The sequence below is a fragment of the Leopardus geoffroyi genome, chromosome X, assembly GCF_018350155.1.
Source record: "Leopardus geoffroyi isolate Oge1 chromosome X, O.geoffroyi_Oge1_pat1.0, whole genome shotgun sequence".
In the NCBI taxonomy this organism is placed as follows: Eukaryota; Metazoa; Chordata; class Mammalia; order Carnivora; family Felidae; genus Leopardus; species Leopardus geoffroyi.
In genome coordinates, this window is record NC_059343.1 from 193,524 (window position 1) to 211,113 (window position 17,590).

A 17,590-nucleotide genomic window follows, 5' to 3' on the forward strand; every position below is an offset into this window, starting at 1 on the left:
AACAGCAGACAGCCCCCAACTCTCCCCAGGTGACCCCAACAGCAGACAGCCCCCAACTCTCACCAAGTGACCCAAAAGCAGACAGGCCCCAACTCTCACCAGGTGACCAAACAGCAGACAGCCCCCAACTCTCACCAAGTGAACCAAAAGCAGACAGGCCCCAACTCTCACCGGGTGACCCCAACAGCACACAGTCCCCCAAATCTCCCCAAGGGACCCAAACAGCAGATGGTCCCCAACTCTCACCAAGTGATCCAACAGCACACAGCCCCTAACTCTCCCAGGTGACCCAAACACCACCAGTCCCCTACTCTCACCAGGTGACCCCAAACAGCAGACAGCCCCCAACTCTCCCCAGGTGACCAAACAGCAGATAGTCCCCCACTCTCACCAAGTGACCCAAACAGCAGACAGGCCCCAACTCTTACCAGGTGACCAAACAGCAGCCAGGCCCCACGAACATCTCATCAGCCTCTTCACGCGAGCACTGACAAGGGGTTTCCACCACAACCTGGACCAAAGCTGGAGGCCAGACCTCCCGCTCGCTGGCCAGTGGCCGGCACCCGGGCGGGCCACGTGTGAATAAACACACGTTTGCATCCACGCATCACAAGATGCTCCAGAAACATGCAGCCATCTGTGCCAACTGCCTGTGGGCAAAGTCTAGGACAATTCAAGGAAAAACAATCGTCTTTTCAAAAATGTTGCTGCAATAACCAGGCACTCAAAAAAAAAAAAACCAAAAACCAAAAAAAAAAAACCCCAGAAACTTACGTAGAGCAACACATAAAAACTAACTCGAAACGGACCATAAATCTAAGTTAAAGGCAAAATTTGGGGCCGGAGCGGCTCGATGGGTTAAGTGTCCGACTCTTGATCTCGGCTCAGGTGAGACGGGGCCCGAGGCGGGGGCTGGGCTGACAGCGCAGAGCCTGCTTGGGATGCTCTCTCTCCGCCCTTCCCCTGCTTACATGCACTGTGTCTCAAAATAAATAAACTTTAAAAAATAAAAGAAAAATCTACGAAACTTCTAACAGAAACAGGACAAAATCTTTTTGAGCCAAGTCTCGCAAAGAGTGCTTAGGTTACGGTATGCCCTTTTCGGGACAAAAAAGAAAATAATCGATAAATTGTAGTTCGCGAACATTACAAACTCTTCTGCTTCAAAGACAAGAGTAAAAAGAGAAAGTCACAGGGCTGCAGACTTCGCAAATCCTCAGTCTCTTATGGGAGTAGTATACACACACACAGAGAACACTAACAATAATACAACTCAGAGCCTAACGAAGAGAAAACAGGTAAAAGATTTGAATCAACACGTCAGCAAAGACATACAACCCAAAACAAAAAGAAAGAAACCAACAAACCACATATGGAGAGATGCTCAACACCGTTAGGTTTTAGGAAGCATGTATGAAAACCACGGTGGGGCTCCTGGGGCGGGGGGGGGGGGGTCAGTCAGGTAAGTGTCTGACTCTGGATTCCGGCTCAGGTCTCGATCTCAGGATTGTGACTTTAAGCCCCACACTGGGCTCCCAGCTGGGCGCGGAGCCTACTGGAAACAGGACAGGACAAGGAAGCAGTGAGACCCAACACGCCCACGTTCCAGAAAGCGTGTTAAGAATCCCTGGCGATACCCAGGGCTGCTGAGGAAATGCAGGAACCAGAGCCCTGGGTCCTCCCTTGTGGGATGTAAAACGCCGCAACCACTTTGGAAAACAGTCTGGCAGTTTTTTCAAACGTGATGTGTGCATCTCCCACGAAACCCAGTATTTCCACGTTCGGTACGAACCTGACAGAAACGAAGGAAAACACGGGCCCGCACAAAACTCGTTTGCAGATGTCCTCGGCAGAGCCCATCGTGACGCTGAGCACAGGGGGAGCCACCCGGGGACAGGCCGTGGTACCCCCACACGACGCAGCAAGGACACGACAACCGGGCAGGGGACACCGGGGAGCTCGACCGCCCGTGATCTGTGTCCCAGGGCAGCCATTCAGAACACAGCTGCGGGAGGACACAGGTGTTGCCGAATCACTGGCTACGCTGGGGAGCGGGCTGGGGGGGGGGGGGGGTCTCCGCAGCGGAAGGGAATTTTGAGGGTCCTACTGGCGGACCACCGCCCATTCAAGACCCGGCCCGCGTCGGGCACGGTGGCCCCGCTCCCTCTGCAGCGTCTCTGCAGGTGCAGGGAGGGGGCGGGCCCTCAAAAGGTGACAGGCACACGAGGTGGCACAAAAGGTGACAGACACGCATCCCCGGCCAAGGCGTCAGCCTGGGAAGCGAGACAGCCATGCAGGTACCTTCCGGGAGCCTCAGGACAGCAGCCCCCACCGCCACGGACGCCTGGACCCCCTCCTCGAGGAGCCCCTGCACCTGCACTCCCCTCCTCATGGACACCCTGCACCCCCCCTCCTCATGGACCCCTGCACCCCCTCCTCACGGAGCCCCTGCACCCCCCCTCCTCATGGACCCCTGCACCCGCCCTCCTCATGGACACCCTGCACCCCCCTCCTCACGGAGCCCCTGCAACCCCCTCCTCATGGGCACCATGCACCCCCCTCCTCATGGAGCCCCTGCACACCTCCTCATGGAACCCCTGTACCCCCCCTCCTCATGGAACCCCTGTACCCCCCCTCCTCATGGACCCCTGCACCCCCCTTCTCATGGACACCCTGCACCCCCCTCCTCACGGAGCCCCTGCACCCCCCCTCCTCATGGACCCCTGCACCCCCCCTCCTCATGGACACCCTGCACCCCCCTCCTCACGGAGCCCCTGCAACCCCCTCCTCATGGACACCATGCACCCCCTCTTCATGGAGCCCCTGCACACCTCCTCATGGAACCCCTGTACCCCCCCTCCTCATGGAACCCCTGTACCCCCCCTCCTCATGGACCCCTGCAACCCCCTCCTCATGGGCACCATGCACCCCCCCTCCTCACGGAGCCCCTGCACCCCCCCTCCTCATGGACCCCTGCACCCCCCCTCCTCATGGACACCCTGCACCCCCCTCCTCACGGAGCCCCTGCACCCCCCCTCCTCATGGACCCCTGCACCCCCCCTCCTCATGGACACCCTGCACCCCCCTCTTCATGGAGCCCCTGCACACCTCCTCATGGAACCCCTGTACCCCCCCTCCTCATGGACACCCTGCACCCCCCTCTTCATGGAGCCCCTGCACACCTCCTCATGGAACCCCTGCACCCCCCCTCCTCATGGACACCCTGCACCCCCCTCCTCATGGACACCCTGCACCCCCCTCCTCATGGAGCCCCTGCACACCTCCTCATGGAACCCCTGCACCCCCCCTCCTCATGGACACCCTGCACCCCCCTCCTCATGGACACCCTGCACCCCCCTCCTCACGGAGCCCCTGCACCCCCCCTCCTCATGGACCCCTGCACCCCCCTCCTCACGGAGCCCCTGCAACCCCCTCCTCATGGACACCATGCACCCCCCTCTTCATGGAACCCCTGCATACCTCCTTATGGAACCCCTGTACCCCCCCTCCTCATGGACCCCTGCACCCCCCCCTTCTCATGGACATCCTGCACCCCCCTCCTCACGGAGCCCCTGCAACCCCCTCCTCATGGGCACCATGCACCCCCCTCCTCATGGAGCCCCTGCACACCTCCTCATGGAACCCCTGTACCCCCCCTCCTCATGGACCCCTGCACCCCCTCTCCTCATGGACCCCTGCACCCCCCCTTCTCATGGACACCCTGCACCCCCCTCCTCACGGAGCCCCTGCACCCCCCCTCCTCATGGACCCCTGCACCCCCCCTCCTCATGGACACCCTGCACCCCCCTCCTCACGGAGCCCCTGCACCCCCCCTCCTCATGGACCCCTGCACCCCCCCCCTCATGGACACCCTGCACCCCCCCTCCTCATGGACCCCTGCACCCCCCTCCTCATGGACCCCTGCACCCCCCTCCTCATGGACACCATGCACCCCCCTCCTCATGGAGCCCCTGCACACCTCCTCATGGAACCCCTGTACCCCCCCTCCTCATGGACCCCTGCACCCCCCCCCTTCTCATGGACATCCTGCACCCCCCTCCTCACGGAGCCCCCGCACCTTATTTCCTGGAAAACATGGAGCTTACAAAGGACTCGCATCCAGGTTATATAGAAAGAGCTCTTACAACTCAATCACTAAAAGGTACCCCGATTTTGAAAGCAGGGAAAAGACTGGAAAAGAGGCTTCATGTCAGCGAAAGAGCCGCTGAAAACTCGCTCACCTTCACCGGAAAGCAGAGATCAGAGCGCAAATGAAACCGCGAGGCACAACACATTGGCCCCAGCGGCTGGAACAAAACGTCTCAGGACTCGCGGTGCCGGCGGGGAGGCAGAAGTGCGAGAACCTGCACACACGCTGGCGGACACGAGGACGTGCACGCGCACCGGACCCGCGGCGAGAACCCGCACGCGCACGGGACCGGACGGCTTGTAGGAGAGCTTTTGGCTCTGTCGTGGAGGTGACACGCGCTTCCCACACGAGTCCGCAGGCCCGGTCCACGAGAAGTGAAAACGCGTGTCCACAAAGACCCAGACGCGAACATTCCCCGCAGCGTCACTCACAGCAAAGAGCGGACGCGACCGCGGGACCCGTCGATACGGAGTGACGAACAGCCCGTGGCGGACGCACGCACGGGAGGCCAGCTGCGCAATGAAGAGAGGCGAGCGCAGACACACACACCAAGGAGCAGCACGTCCCACGGCCCGGGCTCCACCAGCTCCACCAAAGCAGGCGCGGGACGCGAGCTTCTCCAAAGTAGCCACGGGTGGGTGGGTGCTCGTGGCCCCGACTCGTGGGAACCTGGAGGACAGAGGGTTCTGTACCTTGGCCGTCGTGCCCCGGAAGCCGCTGCAACAAGGCTCACTTGTGAATTAATCTCCCTTTCTCTCTCTGCCGTCTCTACTCCTACATTCGCACGGGTGCCACGGGCTCCAGCCGGGCAATGTGGCGTGACCCTCTTCTCGCGCCTGCACGCCACAGCCATCTGTGGGCACCGTGCTCTGTGTCCAGGCCCCGGGGAAGGAGCAGGGGGCAGAAGGATGAAACCAGTGCCTGCTGGAGCTTATAGTCAGCTGGGGAAGACAGGTTAGGAAAATACACCTGCCGAGCACGTCCCGTCAGGTGTCCTCGGGTGGGGTGAGAGACGGGAGTGGGAGGGGGCAGGGACCCCGCACCCAGAACCTCAGAAGCGCGCCTTACTTGGCAACTGGGTCTTTGCAGAGGAGGTGGAGTGAACGATCGGAGGTGGGCTCATCCTGGACGAGGGGGGCCCTGAATGCAACGGCGGGTGTCCTTGTAAGAGACAGAAGAGGGACACACACGCAGAGGAGAAGGCCCGCGACGCCGGAGGCAGAGACGGGAGGGACGCGGCCACGAGCCCAGGGGCGCCTGGAGCCCCAGAAGCTGGAAGAGGCAGGAAGGAGCCTCCGGAGGGAGTGTGGTCCTGCCCCGCCTGGGTCTCGGCCTTCTGGTCTCCAGAGCTGGGGGATTCACTCCTGTGGTTCTGAGCTGCTCACTGGTCTCCGTTAGGGCAGCTCCAGGAGCCACCAGCCTGTGGGAAGGAGGGCCTCAGTGACAGCCCAGGAGAGGCCCGCAGGGTGACCAGGGAGCGTGGGTCAGCCAGGGCGAGCCCTGCAGTGCAGGGGTGTGGGGAAAGCAGAGGGGCAGCGTGGGGAGGGAGGGAGCGATGGGTGGGGTGCAGCAGGCACCACGAGAGCCGGCTGGACGCCCAGGACCCTTCGTTCATAAAGACTGAGGGCCCGGCCACGAGCCCAGACGCTGCTGAACCGCTCCCCCAGGTCTCGGATCAGGAGGGGCTTCACCGGGGGGGACGGCATCAGCAACACAATGCAGACGTGACCGTGAAGGGCACCAGCGCTGGGGGCCACTGCTTTCGACCGCCGTTGAGTCTGCATCACCTTCTCCTTGAGGGGCGAGCACATCCTTCGGGGCTGCAGACAAGCGAAGGTCCCTGTGGGGACGGGACACCCGGCGCGTCCACACTTCCCTGAGTCCCGTGGTCCTCGGGCGGCACCGCGGAGGGGAGTGACACCTGCTGGGCCTGCTCCCCGGGAGGACCCGCTCCCAGGGACAACCAGGTCCCAGGCTGGACCTGCCCGTGGGGCCGCGGAGGGAAGCGTCCTGGGCTCCGCGTGCACAGTCCAAGACCTGCCCGCCTCTCTGCCACCTGAGCCTCACAGGGCTCTTTTTTTTTAAAGTTTATTTATTTTGAGAGAGACACGGACAGCGAGTGGCAGAGGAGCAGAGAGAGGAGGAGAGAGAATCCCAAGCAGGCTCCGCCCTGTGCGCGTGAAGCCCCATGTGGGGCTCCAACTCGTGAACCGCGGGATCATGACCTGAGCCGAGACCAAGAGTCCGATGTTTAACCCGCTGAGCCACCAGGGCGCCCCAAACCTCACAGGACTCTTATCCGCTGCCTATTAGCTTTTTAAGAAACAAATTAGGACTCGTCTTAGGGCACTGTATGCATGAACGTTTTTCTGAAGTTAATTACCATTTCTTGGGGGAAAAGACTTTTGGGGAAGGAAGGAAGAGTGAGGCACAAACTATGTTTCGCAGGAAGCGCTCTTGATGTTTTAAGAACGTTTTTAAAGCGTCAAACATCTGACATGTGGCTGTAGGGTTTACAGCCAACCATTTACTCAGCGGCGTCTGCGGCAGGCAGAAGCGTGCCGTCAGCGGGCGCGTTGGCACGGCTCCGACTGAAGTCCTCCGGGGGTGAGGAGTGACTCCTTTCTCAGCCGTGTGCGCTGAAAACGCTCCGGGACGTGACGGAGAACTAGGCCGTCATCCGTGCGATTCAGGTGCTCATCTCAGGACACGTCGTTTCCTCTACGGGACGCGAATTAAAGTGGCGCAAGGTGACTGGGGGGCTCCCGGGGGGCTCAGCAGCGGGTGGAGCAAGCGACTCTTGCTTCCGGCTCAGGTCACGGTCTCAGGGTCACGGGATCGAGGCCTGTGTCGGCCTCAGAGCTCAGCTCTCTCTCCCTCGGCCCCTCTGCCCACTGACGCTCTCCTCTTTCCGAGATTAAAAAAATACTTTAAGAAAAATAGGGCGGCAGGAGGTCACTGGGACGCACGCCCCCCGGAGGGGCCGGAGGAGCCCTCAGCCAGTCACTGGGCAAGCTGGGCCCTCAGCTGCTGTCGTCACCGTGCCGTGTCCTTTGCACGTGGCAGCCGCGCCCACCAGCCCCACAGGACGCCCGGCACCTCGACCTGCGTCTCCTGGGCTTTGTCGCTGGGAGAGGACGTAGGTAAACAGCCCGTTCACGTTACGCTCTGGCTTCCCTTCAAAAGAGCTTCCGCAGACGCAGTTAGTGTTCTGAGCGGCAGAGACATGCCGGTTGGGATCGCGGGTGACGGATGCACGGAGCCCTTCCTGCTCAGGACCCCGCTTTGCCCACGTAGAGCCGGGAAGACGTGCCCGGTGCCCCTCTCACATAACACGTCGGCCAAACACACGGAGCCACCTGTGCCTAGCGAGCGTCCCTGGGCGGGTCACGCACACGGCCACCCTGCACTCCGTGCGCGTCGGGGCTGCCGTGTGTCGTTTCCACGGCCCGCGCTCCTCCCGCCCCTCCCTCCCAGCTGCGGAACCCAAGCCGCTGGGCTGCAAAGGGCTCGCGGTCAGCCGTCGTGTGTCTGTGCCCGTGGGAAGGGTTTCTCCGCGGTGAGAATCTGTGCCTCAGAGCCCCGAGCACCAGCCCTCCGTGCCGTGCCCTGCCCGCCCGCCCGCCCGCGGCTGGATATCAGGTCTCTGTAATCGCGGCCTGACGCAATGCGCTCATAGGGACTATTGGAAGGAGCCTTACCATCGGGACCCAGTAAAAAGATGGGTCCTCTCGGGTAACTCGTTCTCGAAATTCAACGGATACGGTCCATAAAATTCCAAATACGTGAAGACGCGTTTAAAGCCAACTTCAAATCCCACACAAGATCGTCACTACTTTCTGAAAATTCTTGGGGAAAAAGGCATTCCGTCTGCTCTCCCTCAAAACCACTCCCTGCGCTGGTCACGGAAACCGCGAACCAGAGGAGGAAACTATTTCCACCGGGCCTCCGCGAGCGGTTCCCGCCGACCTCTGTGACTCCGGCGTGCGGACCTGCCTGACCCTCCGTGACCCCTCCTGCGCCCAGACTCCCTGCAGGTCCACACACCTGCCAGCGTCTCCCAGCATCCCGACCCGAGGGTCTTGGGCACTCCCCGCCCGCACGGCACGCACACGTTTCAGACGCCCGCGCAGCCAGCGGTGGAAGCAAGCGCGCGTCCCAGCCCAGAGCGCTGCGTCCCCGCCAACCCCTCAGGCGCACAGCCACCGGGTCCCGGCTCATCCGCAGGCCCTCCGCTGTCAGCCCGCTCAGGCCACAGGGCAGGACACTCATCGGGTCGCCCATCTGAACTTCCTTCCTGCAACGCCCGCCCTTCGCCCCTTCCCACTAAGTCCAGTGATTTCCCCGAGTCCCCTCGGTTCCTGCAATTTCTCCCAGTGGAGACAACCAAGCTCTCCCTGCTTCGAGCACCCGAGGAACTTAATCCCCACTTGTCTGTGCCTCGTTGGTTGCCCTACAGAAATACGTCCTGTTCACCCAAGTGGCCCTCCTCGGGCAGGGCTGACCTGCCAATACCTCCAGCCCCAAGAGCGTTCACACAAGGTCACACGGTCACAAAATACAAGAATTCACTTCTGAGTGGTGTTGGGCTTTATGACCGCAACGTACCGAAACACAAAGCGGGCAGTTCGCGTAGTACGAGCTCACATTCCCGGATGCTGTGAATGCCATTCTGAGGACCTCAGCGATCCCGGGGAATACGAATGCCATGTTGGGGACCTTAGGTATCCCGGTGACTACGAATGCCACGTCGGGGACCTCAGCAATCCCGGGGACTATGAATGCCACGTTGGTGACCTCAGCAATCCCGGGGACTACGAATGCCACGTCGGGGACCTCAGCAATCCTGGGGACTATGAATGCCACATCAGGGAACTCAGCAACCCCAGGGACTACGAATACCACGTTGGGGACCTCAGCAATCCTGGGGACTCTGAATGCCACATTGGGGACCTCAGCAATCCCGGTGACTACGAATGCCATGTTGGGGATGGATAAGACTGTCCCCACTAGAGTGAGCTTTCTGAGTTCTGGCCCTTGTCACACATCCCACTGCTTCAGAAAACGAGCGATTCGGGCAAAATGCTCTAGAGCCCTGAGGCCGTGCAGTTCAGGGGGGCAGGGAACTGGGCCAGAGCTCAAGGGATGGTCGGGGGAGGGGGGGCCTGCAGGTGTAGAGATAAGCCGCGTGGTCTCTAGCTCTGCCTTGGGGACTGCTTCCCGTGTCCTTGGAGACGGACTTTCTGGGAAGCGTCCTAGATCCCTTAGAACAGCTCAGAAAGCCAGCAGTAATTTAGGGCCAAGCAGGTCTCTGCAGGGCCGTATAGCTCGCCATGTCCGTTCGTGCTTGGGAAACCAGTGACTCAGCGGTACTCTGATAGCTTGGCGTGGTGGACAGGACGCTAGGTCCAATGGAAACGTTTACAACGTCACCAACAAGTTCCCCTGGAACGTTCTGAACACTGCAGGCTTTAGGACTACAGTAGGTACATTGTGCACACCCAACCACACCTTTTTGTGTCACACCTGGGGACGTTTTATTACTCTACGCGGACGCAGTATTAAATGCTAGGAATCAACAGTCTTGTACACCTCTGACCGACTCTATTGCAGACGATTTAAGGGCAGAAGTAGACAAGTGAGGGATGAAACCTCTAAGATTCTTACTGAAGCGGGGGATAAACTGCCGAGAAGCGGATGCCTAAAACCCAAAGTCGAAGAAATTGGACACAAACTTCAAAATTCCGACCAACCTGGGACTCGGGCAATAATAAAATTTTTCAGCTGTGGGGCTTCCTTCAGGGGGAAAAAAAACCAGCCTAAATATGAAAGTTTTCACGGCCGACGTTCTCCCACCGGCCTCCTCCACCACCACCGAGCCACACGTGGACATGCGACCCAAGTTACCTTCGTAGCTGTTAGCAGAAGCAAGAGTCACTTACTACTCTGGTCCCTGCGGATCTACGAGGAGGCCCTCGAACGTGTGGCCCACTCCTGGGGCTAGTGGCGGCTCCCAGCGGGAGCGCGGCGGACGCGGGGGCCGGGCTGGGCGCCCCCAGGCTATCGAACACACCGGGCTTGCAGGCGGGGGCTGCCGCTGCCAACAGGGGCCCGGGCTGCCCCGCGTCCCCGGCGCCCATCTCGGTCCTCCCGGGCGTCTTGATCCTTTGCAAGCAATCCTGCAGCATCGTCTGCGTGCTGGACTCGCTGAGCCAGCACAAGAACAGCTCGTCCACCTTCATTTTCAGGACGGGCTGCAGGACTTTGCCGGGCGGCATCTCCGAGACTCGGACGCTCCTTCCCCAGGAGCCCCCTCCACCGTGTGCACCCCCGCCTGACGCCAGGAACCGGGGTCTGGCCTGAATGCACCTCGGCGGGGCAGATGAAGGCCGCCGGTGGGGGGTTGCGGGCCTAGGGTCCGGGTCCGGGCAGGTGGGGGTAGCAGGTCGGAAGCCCAGGGAGGCAGGGCTCGCAGCGAAGCCCGGGGTCCGGGGAAGCGGGGCTCGCAGGCCCGGAGCCCGGGTCCAAGGGGAGGCGGGGTTCGCAACTGAGCCCGGGTTCCCGGGGAGGCGGGGTTCGCAGGCCCCGAGCCCGGTTCCCGGGGAGGCGGGGTTCGCAACTGAGGCCGGGTTCCCGGGGAGGCGGGGTTCGCAGGCCCCGAGCCCGGTTCCCGGGGAGGCGGGGTTCGCAACTGAGGCCGGGTTCCCGGGGAGGCGGGGTTCGCAGGCCCGGAGCCCGGGGTCCGGGGACGCGGGTGAGGGCAGTGCCGGGGTTCCGGCCTGAGGGCGCCGCCGGCGGGGTTCCGGCCTGAGGGCGCCGCGGGCGCCTCGGAGGCTGCGCGGACCCCGAGGCCCAGCGGAGGCGGACCGGCAGGACCGCGGAGAGGCCCGCGCAGCTCAGGGCAGCTTCAAAACGGGCGCGCCGGCCGCGCTCCCAAAGAAGGTCGCCTACGTCGTGCGTCACCGCGACGCGTGGCGTCATCACGGCGGCCCCGGGCGCCGCAGGCCGGCGTGCACGGGACCGGCTGGGGCCTCGCCGGGGGGCTCTGCGGGGATGTAGGGGCTTTACGAGGATGGGGACGCAAGAGCGGCGGCCGCCGGACATGACCACGTTCTGCTTTTAGGCTTTTTTCGGGGTGCGGCACACGCCCGCGAGACCGGAGGGCCGCGGAAGTGGGAGCATGCGCCGCGCGTGCGTGCTGGCCGTGATGGCGGGGTGGGGGGGGGCGGGGTGAGGTGGCGATGTAGCCTGCCGGTTCGGCCATGCGCAGTACGTGCCAGCCGGGAGCGAGCCGGCATGGCGTCTGCCGGGCCGACCACGGGCGGCCATGCGCAGTGGGTGCGCACCGGGAGCGCGCGCGGGCATGCGCAGTGCGTGCCCGCCGAGCACAAGAACGCGACTGCGCGCTGCGGCTGTCGAGAGCGAGCTCGAGGCTGGGGCTGCAGATTTCATAAGTAGGCAACCCCGTTTACGTTAATTTTGTTTCTCACACGGTAAGGAAGGTTTGGAGACGTAGATCTCTTAAAAATTGGATGCTTAGCGTGAGAACGTACTGCTTTTGTAATTGCAAAAATAATAAATCTCTTTTGCCGGAGGTGAAATTAGTTACTGAAATGGCCTTTTGCACGCCCCCCGCCCCGTAGCCTATTTCCGTTTGTGCTTTTAACAGACTCGTTCAGTCACGCACGTTGCACTACAGGCACCTCCTTCCTTTTGTGTCTCAAAGTTGTTTTCTTCTTCCTAACGTGATTTTGCAAAAAAAAAAAAAAAAAAAAGTTTTCACTGGGGTCTGCTCCCTCTTTTAGGGGTAACTTTAAAGGTTTTACGAGCTGGATTCTGCTTCTCAGCAGTATAAGTATATATAGCTAGACTCACTAACCCTCTGGTTTTATTTTGTGTGTGTGATGATTTCAAACCCAGTCTGTGTTTCGTTACCTACAGATAAAAATCGGCGTATGCTCTCTTCGGGAGGGCGCCATAACGCAGGAATTCTGTGAAGTTGTTTCTGTTAATTGGGAAGGAAAATGCTTGTGTGCCATACTGTCATTTCTGGAGAGAAGTAAATATTAATACAGATGGCCCTTTGGGTTTATCACATACAGACATCTTGTCCAGGAACAAATGCGCCTTTCACCCCGGGTCTGCGAAGGAGCTGCCACTCACTGCCCCGTGCATCGCTGTGGTTTTGGCGGGGAAAGGGCTTTTTTGAGCGCCTGTACAAGGTGGCTTTATATGCCCGGGGCCCGGGGCGCAGTGGTGGGGCCCAAGGCAGTGCCTGTGCGGTTGCCAGCCGGACAGAAATAAGGTCCGGGACAGAAACAGAATGCACCCTCAGTATGTGCTGGCCCCCGCAAAGATCCTGGCCTGGGAGGACAAACGTGCTGTGGGGCCCCGAAACCCCCCCCCCCCCGGGCTAGGGTTGTGCACGGTCGCCCCTAAACAGGAGCAAAGTCTGCTGATTACAGGAAGGATGCCCCCCCCGCCCCCCCGTCCTGCCTGACTTCCAGGGGGTGTCAAGAGGCTCCCAGGAGAGACGGGTGGGGGTGGGGAGCGTGCCAGTGGAGAGAGGTAGATTCCGGAAGATTCTGCATTCCGGGGGTGGGGGGCAAGGAACAGCTGGGTCAACTTCCCTGGGGTATTATCCAGGGGGAGGTTGGAGAGGAGGGTGCTGGCATGGTTCTCAGGCACCTTCGTTCATCCACCCGAGTGCAGTTTCCTCTGTGGACAACTCACCTGGCCCCTCGAACCAGCTGGTCTGCACGTCCTCAGCCTCGGACAGGCAGACTCTCTTGCCTCCCATCACCGAGTAACATGACTAACAAAATAACAATGTGCGTGCCTGCAGAGCCGAGGAGGCGGATGGCGCATTTGGACTTGGGAAGGAAAGACGCCCCAAAGACAGCGCCCGCGAGGTTGCATCTCCCAGGTCCCCGGCTGACCCTAAGCTGCAAAGACGCCTGCTTTGTGCAGCTGCACAGGGCGATCGAGTCTAGTTCTGCCAAGTGTGTTCCTCCAAAACGAGTTGCTTTTTCTTCTCTTGAACAAGCTTTGTTTCTACCCTTAAAACGAACCCCAGGATAGCCGCCCATGTGCATGTGTTTGATTTCGAGAGACTTCCTGTCAAAAGCTAACGAGGAGCCATTTGAACTTGTGTCAGAGCGTCTTCGGATTGGCCCGTCTGCATACTATTTATGAATTCTGCTTCTCTCTTCCTCAGTTTTTTTTGCTGCACTTTGCTCCTCACGGATTTCCTTTCCAACATTTGGTTTTGTCTCTTGCTCAATGAGACGTCCTTTCGTACAGTTTGGAAGGGTAGGGGTCTCGTCTTTTCCTGTGTCGAGCCTTGAACACTCAGCAACGGTGGGGAGAGCTGACGGGCACCTTCCATGATGTTGCATTGTCGTCGCTGGATCGTTTCCTTCTTGGGAGCCAGCCCGTCTCCCCTGCACCCCCTTCCCTGTGGGACTCAGACAGCCCAGACCCAGCATCACTGCCTCTCCCTTGATTCAAAGCAGGGTGGTCCTCCCATGATAGGTTTCCAGAGGCAGAACCATGGATGAAGTGGCCTTGGGAAGTTTTTGCAGCAAAGGCTGTTTAGGGTCATTGTGTTTTGTTCTACGGTGTCACTGCCCCCAGGACAAAAAGCAGAGAGAACATCCATTAACACTTTCCAACCTAAGCAATGGGATTTTAGGTAAAATGCCCTATGGACCTGGTAATTGAAAAGTAATTTTAGTTTGTTAGGTCATGTTTTAATAAGCTTCCAAAGAAGGGGCCGCCGGGCTGGCTCAGCCAGAGGAACAAGCAACTTTTGATCTCGGGGTTGTGAGTTCCAGCCCCACGTGCATGGAGAGATTGCTTAAAGATAAAAAGATTTCAGAGACAAATAAAAATGTTGAGCAAAACAACAAAAATGAAACGAATTTATGGCAGCTCTAAACAAACTAAAGAGAATGGAAAAATCATAAATGCTTAAAAAAAGACTGGAGGTGGTTCAGATTTGCCCTTTTATCCACAGGAAAGAGTTTTACAGAGGTTATGCACGTGTGCGTTTTTGTTTTTTTTTTTCAGACGTCCGTCTATTTTCCTGATTCAAGAGCCCAGTTTTGTTTTTTATTTATGTTTAATTTTTTTAATGTTTATTTTTGAGAGAGAGAGAGGGAGAGAGTGCAAGCAGGGGAGGGGCAGAGAGAGAGAGGGAGACACAGACTCCGAAGCAGGCTCCAGGCTCCGAGCTGTCAGCACCGAGTGCGACGTGGGGCTGGAACTCATGTATGTGAGATCGTGACCTGAGCCAGTCGGACGCTCAACCGACTGAGCCACCCAGGCACCCCAGTTCTTTCTGTTTCAATTTGCTTACAGTGTATTTATTTTGCTGGAACGCAGCATGATTAAACTGCCTCCTACTGGGTTTCTGAGAGTATTGTACAAGCCTGAGGACACAGAGAAATAAAAGTTCATGATCTCAAAGGTTTCCTAGTCTAATGGGGAGGAAGCGGCAATTTATATAATTAGGCAATGCAGTGCACAATTACCTGGTAGAATGTGCAAGTGTGAGGAGAGAAAGAGACAAATACGGGGAAAGGATCAGAAATCAAAGTGGCAGGCTGCTTGTTACTGTCTGCATTTGATAAATTACAACCCGAAAGACAGCAACCAGTTCAGACAAGAATGGGCTGCTTTGCAATCAGAATTGTAGAGACGACACCGAGAACTTTGAAACTGCAGGGTTGAGGGGCGCCTGGGTGGCTCAGTCGCTTAAACGTCCGACTTTGGCTCAGGTCGTGATCTCGTGGTCTGTGAGTTCAGGGCCTGTACTGGGCTCTGTGCTGTCAGCACAGAGCCTGCTTGGGCTTCTGTCTTGCTCACTGTCTGCTCTCACCCAGATGCGTGCACGCTCTCAAAAGAAACACACACTTAAAGTCTGGCAGGTGAGTCTGGGCACGGAGTGTGTGATTCATTTTATGTGAAATGTCCAGAATACACAAATCCATGCAAACAGAAAGATTAATGGCCCTCAGCTGCTGGGGACGGCGCTGGGCATTGATGCCTAGGGGGACAGGGTGTCCTTTTGGAGGGGCTGAGAATGTTCTGGAACCAGACAGAGCTGGTGGTTGCACAACTTTGGGACAGTGTTAAATGCTCCTGAGATGTACAGTTGGAAGTAGTTATCTTTACATTATGTGAGTTTCCCCTCAATTTTTAAATTTTTTTAAATGTGTTTTTATTTTTAGAGACAGAGAGTGCATGTGGGGGAGAATCAGAGAGCGAGACACAGAATCCGAAGCAGGCTCCAGGCTCCGAGCTGTCAGCACAGAGCGCAATGCAGGGCTTGAACCAGCCTTATTTAAAGGATGAAGCGACCAGGCATTTGCAGATGTTGGCCGGTGGGGCCGTCACCTGAAAATCAGGTGGACGTGCTCACAAGCCGAGCGTGGGCCTGAAAAGCGAAACTTTTGTTCTTATGTAAGTGACTGTTCCCCCCACCCTGGGTGTGCGTGTTCAGTGGCAACCCCAAAAGTTATGTCCACGTCTCGACTTTCAAACCTGGGAAGGGGACCCTCATTCGAAATAGGTCTTTACAGATGTGATGACGTAAAGGATCTGACATAAGACCGTCCTCTATCACAGTGGTCCTGTATCCAATGACGATGTCCTTAGGAGAGACAGAAGAAGAGAGACAGACACAGAGGAGAAGCCACGTGAAGGCGGAGGCAGAGACAGGAGGGACCCAGCCACGAGCCCAGGGACGCCTGGAGCCCCAGAAGCTGGAAGAGGCAGGAAGGACCCTCCTCTGGAGCCTCAGGAGGGAGCACAGCCCTGCCTGGATCTCAGTGGTCCTGCCCCGGCTGGATCTCAGCGGTCCTGCCCCTCCTGGATCTCAGCGGTCCTGCCCTGCTTGGATCTCAGCGGTCCTGCCCTGGCTGGATCTCAGCGGCCCTGCCCCTCCTGTATCTCAGTGGTCCTGCCCCTGTGGATCTCAGTGGTCCTGCCCCTGTGGATCTCAGTGGTCCTGCCCCACCAGGATCAGGATCCCTGCCCTGCCTGGATGTCAGACTTCTAGTCTCCAGACCTGGGAGAGCATGAATTCCTGTGGTTTTATGCACCCAGGTTATGGGAATTTGTTATGGATGCCCCAGGAACTAACACCCTGGGTCCTTGTTAAAATGGGAAGACTCTAGTGAAATAAAACCAGGCATCTGTGCTTTGATCCAGCTGGTACGAGTGGGCCTCGAGGAGGCTCGAGCTACTCTGTCTAATGAGCACACTTGGCCCATTTTGTGTATTTTGAACATCGGGGGAAAGTCCAAGGAGGTCAGTCCTTCTCCCAAAGAATGCCCGGGGATGCCTGGTGCTAGGTCTCATGAGAGAGCGTGAGGGTTTTGTTTGTTTTTTGTCTGTTTGTTTGTTTTGTTTTTGTTTTTGTTTTAAGAGGTATCGGTCGGTCTTTGCTCTGTACGTGTCGTGGAAACCTATTTCCGTTCTCCAGAGAGTGAATCTCTGGGTTGGGGCAGGAGTGGAGGAAAAGGCCGGCTGTGTCCTCTCCTTGAGGTCGAATGGCTGCGATGCTCAGTGCAGCACAGGGAGCACGGGACGGACACGTGGGCACCATCTCTGTGCCTGGGGTGCACGAGGGACGTGTGAGCCCCCTCAGGGCTCCGCCTTCTGGCCTCCAAGCACGAAACTTCCTGGAGGTGCTTTGCCTCGTTTTTAATTCATCGAGACTGCTTCCTGATCTGTCAGAGGAAGGCCACAGACCTTGACAAATACCTCTTTGTCCCGTGCTCAGCACTCGTTTGGAGAAATAAAAGTTACATCGAAAAATGCCCCCTTTTCCGTTTTCATCTCTGATGGAATTCTCTGCTGACCCCCTGGTTCCCCATGGCTCCGTTTCAGGGTCTGATGATACGGAAAAGAATTTTGTATTTGGATAATAAAATTTCCTTACTCGCCTTCCGCAACCTTCAACTCAATTTCCTGTCCCCGGAGACACTGTATATTACAGAATACAATCCAATTCCTTATTCGTAGGGAAAAAGTTCCAATTTAATCTGAATATTCAGTGCTTTGCACTGGTCAGGGTGATGGATGGCGTATGGAAATGCTTCTGGTTCAGGTAATCAAACGGCGGAATGCACTCCAGTATTGAAAGAAATAATGAAGTCTATTCAATATTCTATAAAGTGCAGAAATGCACATTACGCCGTGGAGACCCTGCGTCCTGTTATTACCTTACCAGCACCAGCTCCGTCGCCAAAATACATAAATAAATAAACAAATAAAGGGTGGCCCCCGGTGGAGAATTACAGTGCACATTACGCTGTGGAGACCCTGATAAGCACCCCGGGAAGGGGGGGAGATTAGCCCTTTGGGGGTGACGGAGAATTACGGGCACCCCGTTACGCATACATCCCGCGGCAGGTTGGCAGATGATGCCAC

General features: G+C 58.0%; 1 long non-coding RNA gene across 1 annotated transcript; it reads left to right on the forward strand.

The window, feature by feature from the left end:
- The first annotated feature begins 11,394 nt into the window (after positions 1-11,394).
- LOC123594910 lies at positions 11,395-17,112 on the forward strand. The gene is made up of 2 exons (XR_006710931.1): positions 11,395-11,643; positions 15,385-17,112. It is a non-coding gene; the product is annotated as an uncharacterized LOC123594910 (long non-coding RNA).
- The last annotated feature ends 478 nt before the right edge of the window (positions 17,113-17,590 follow it).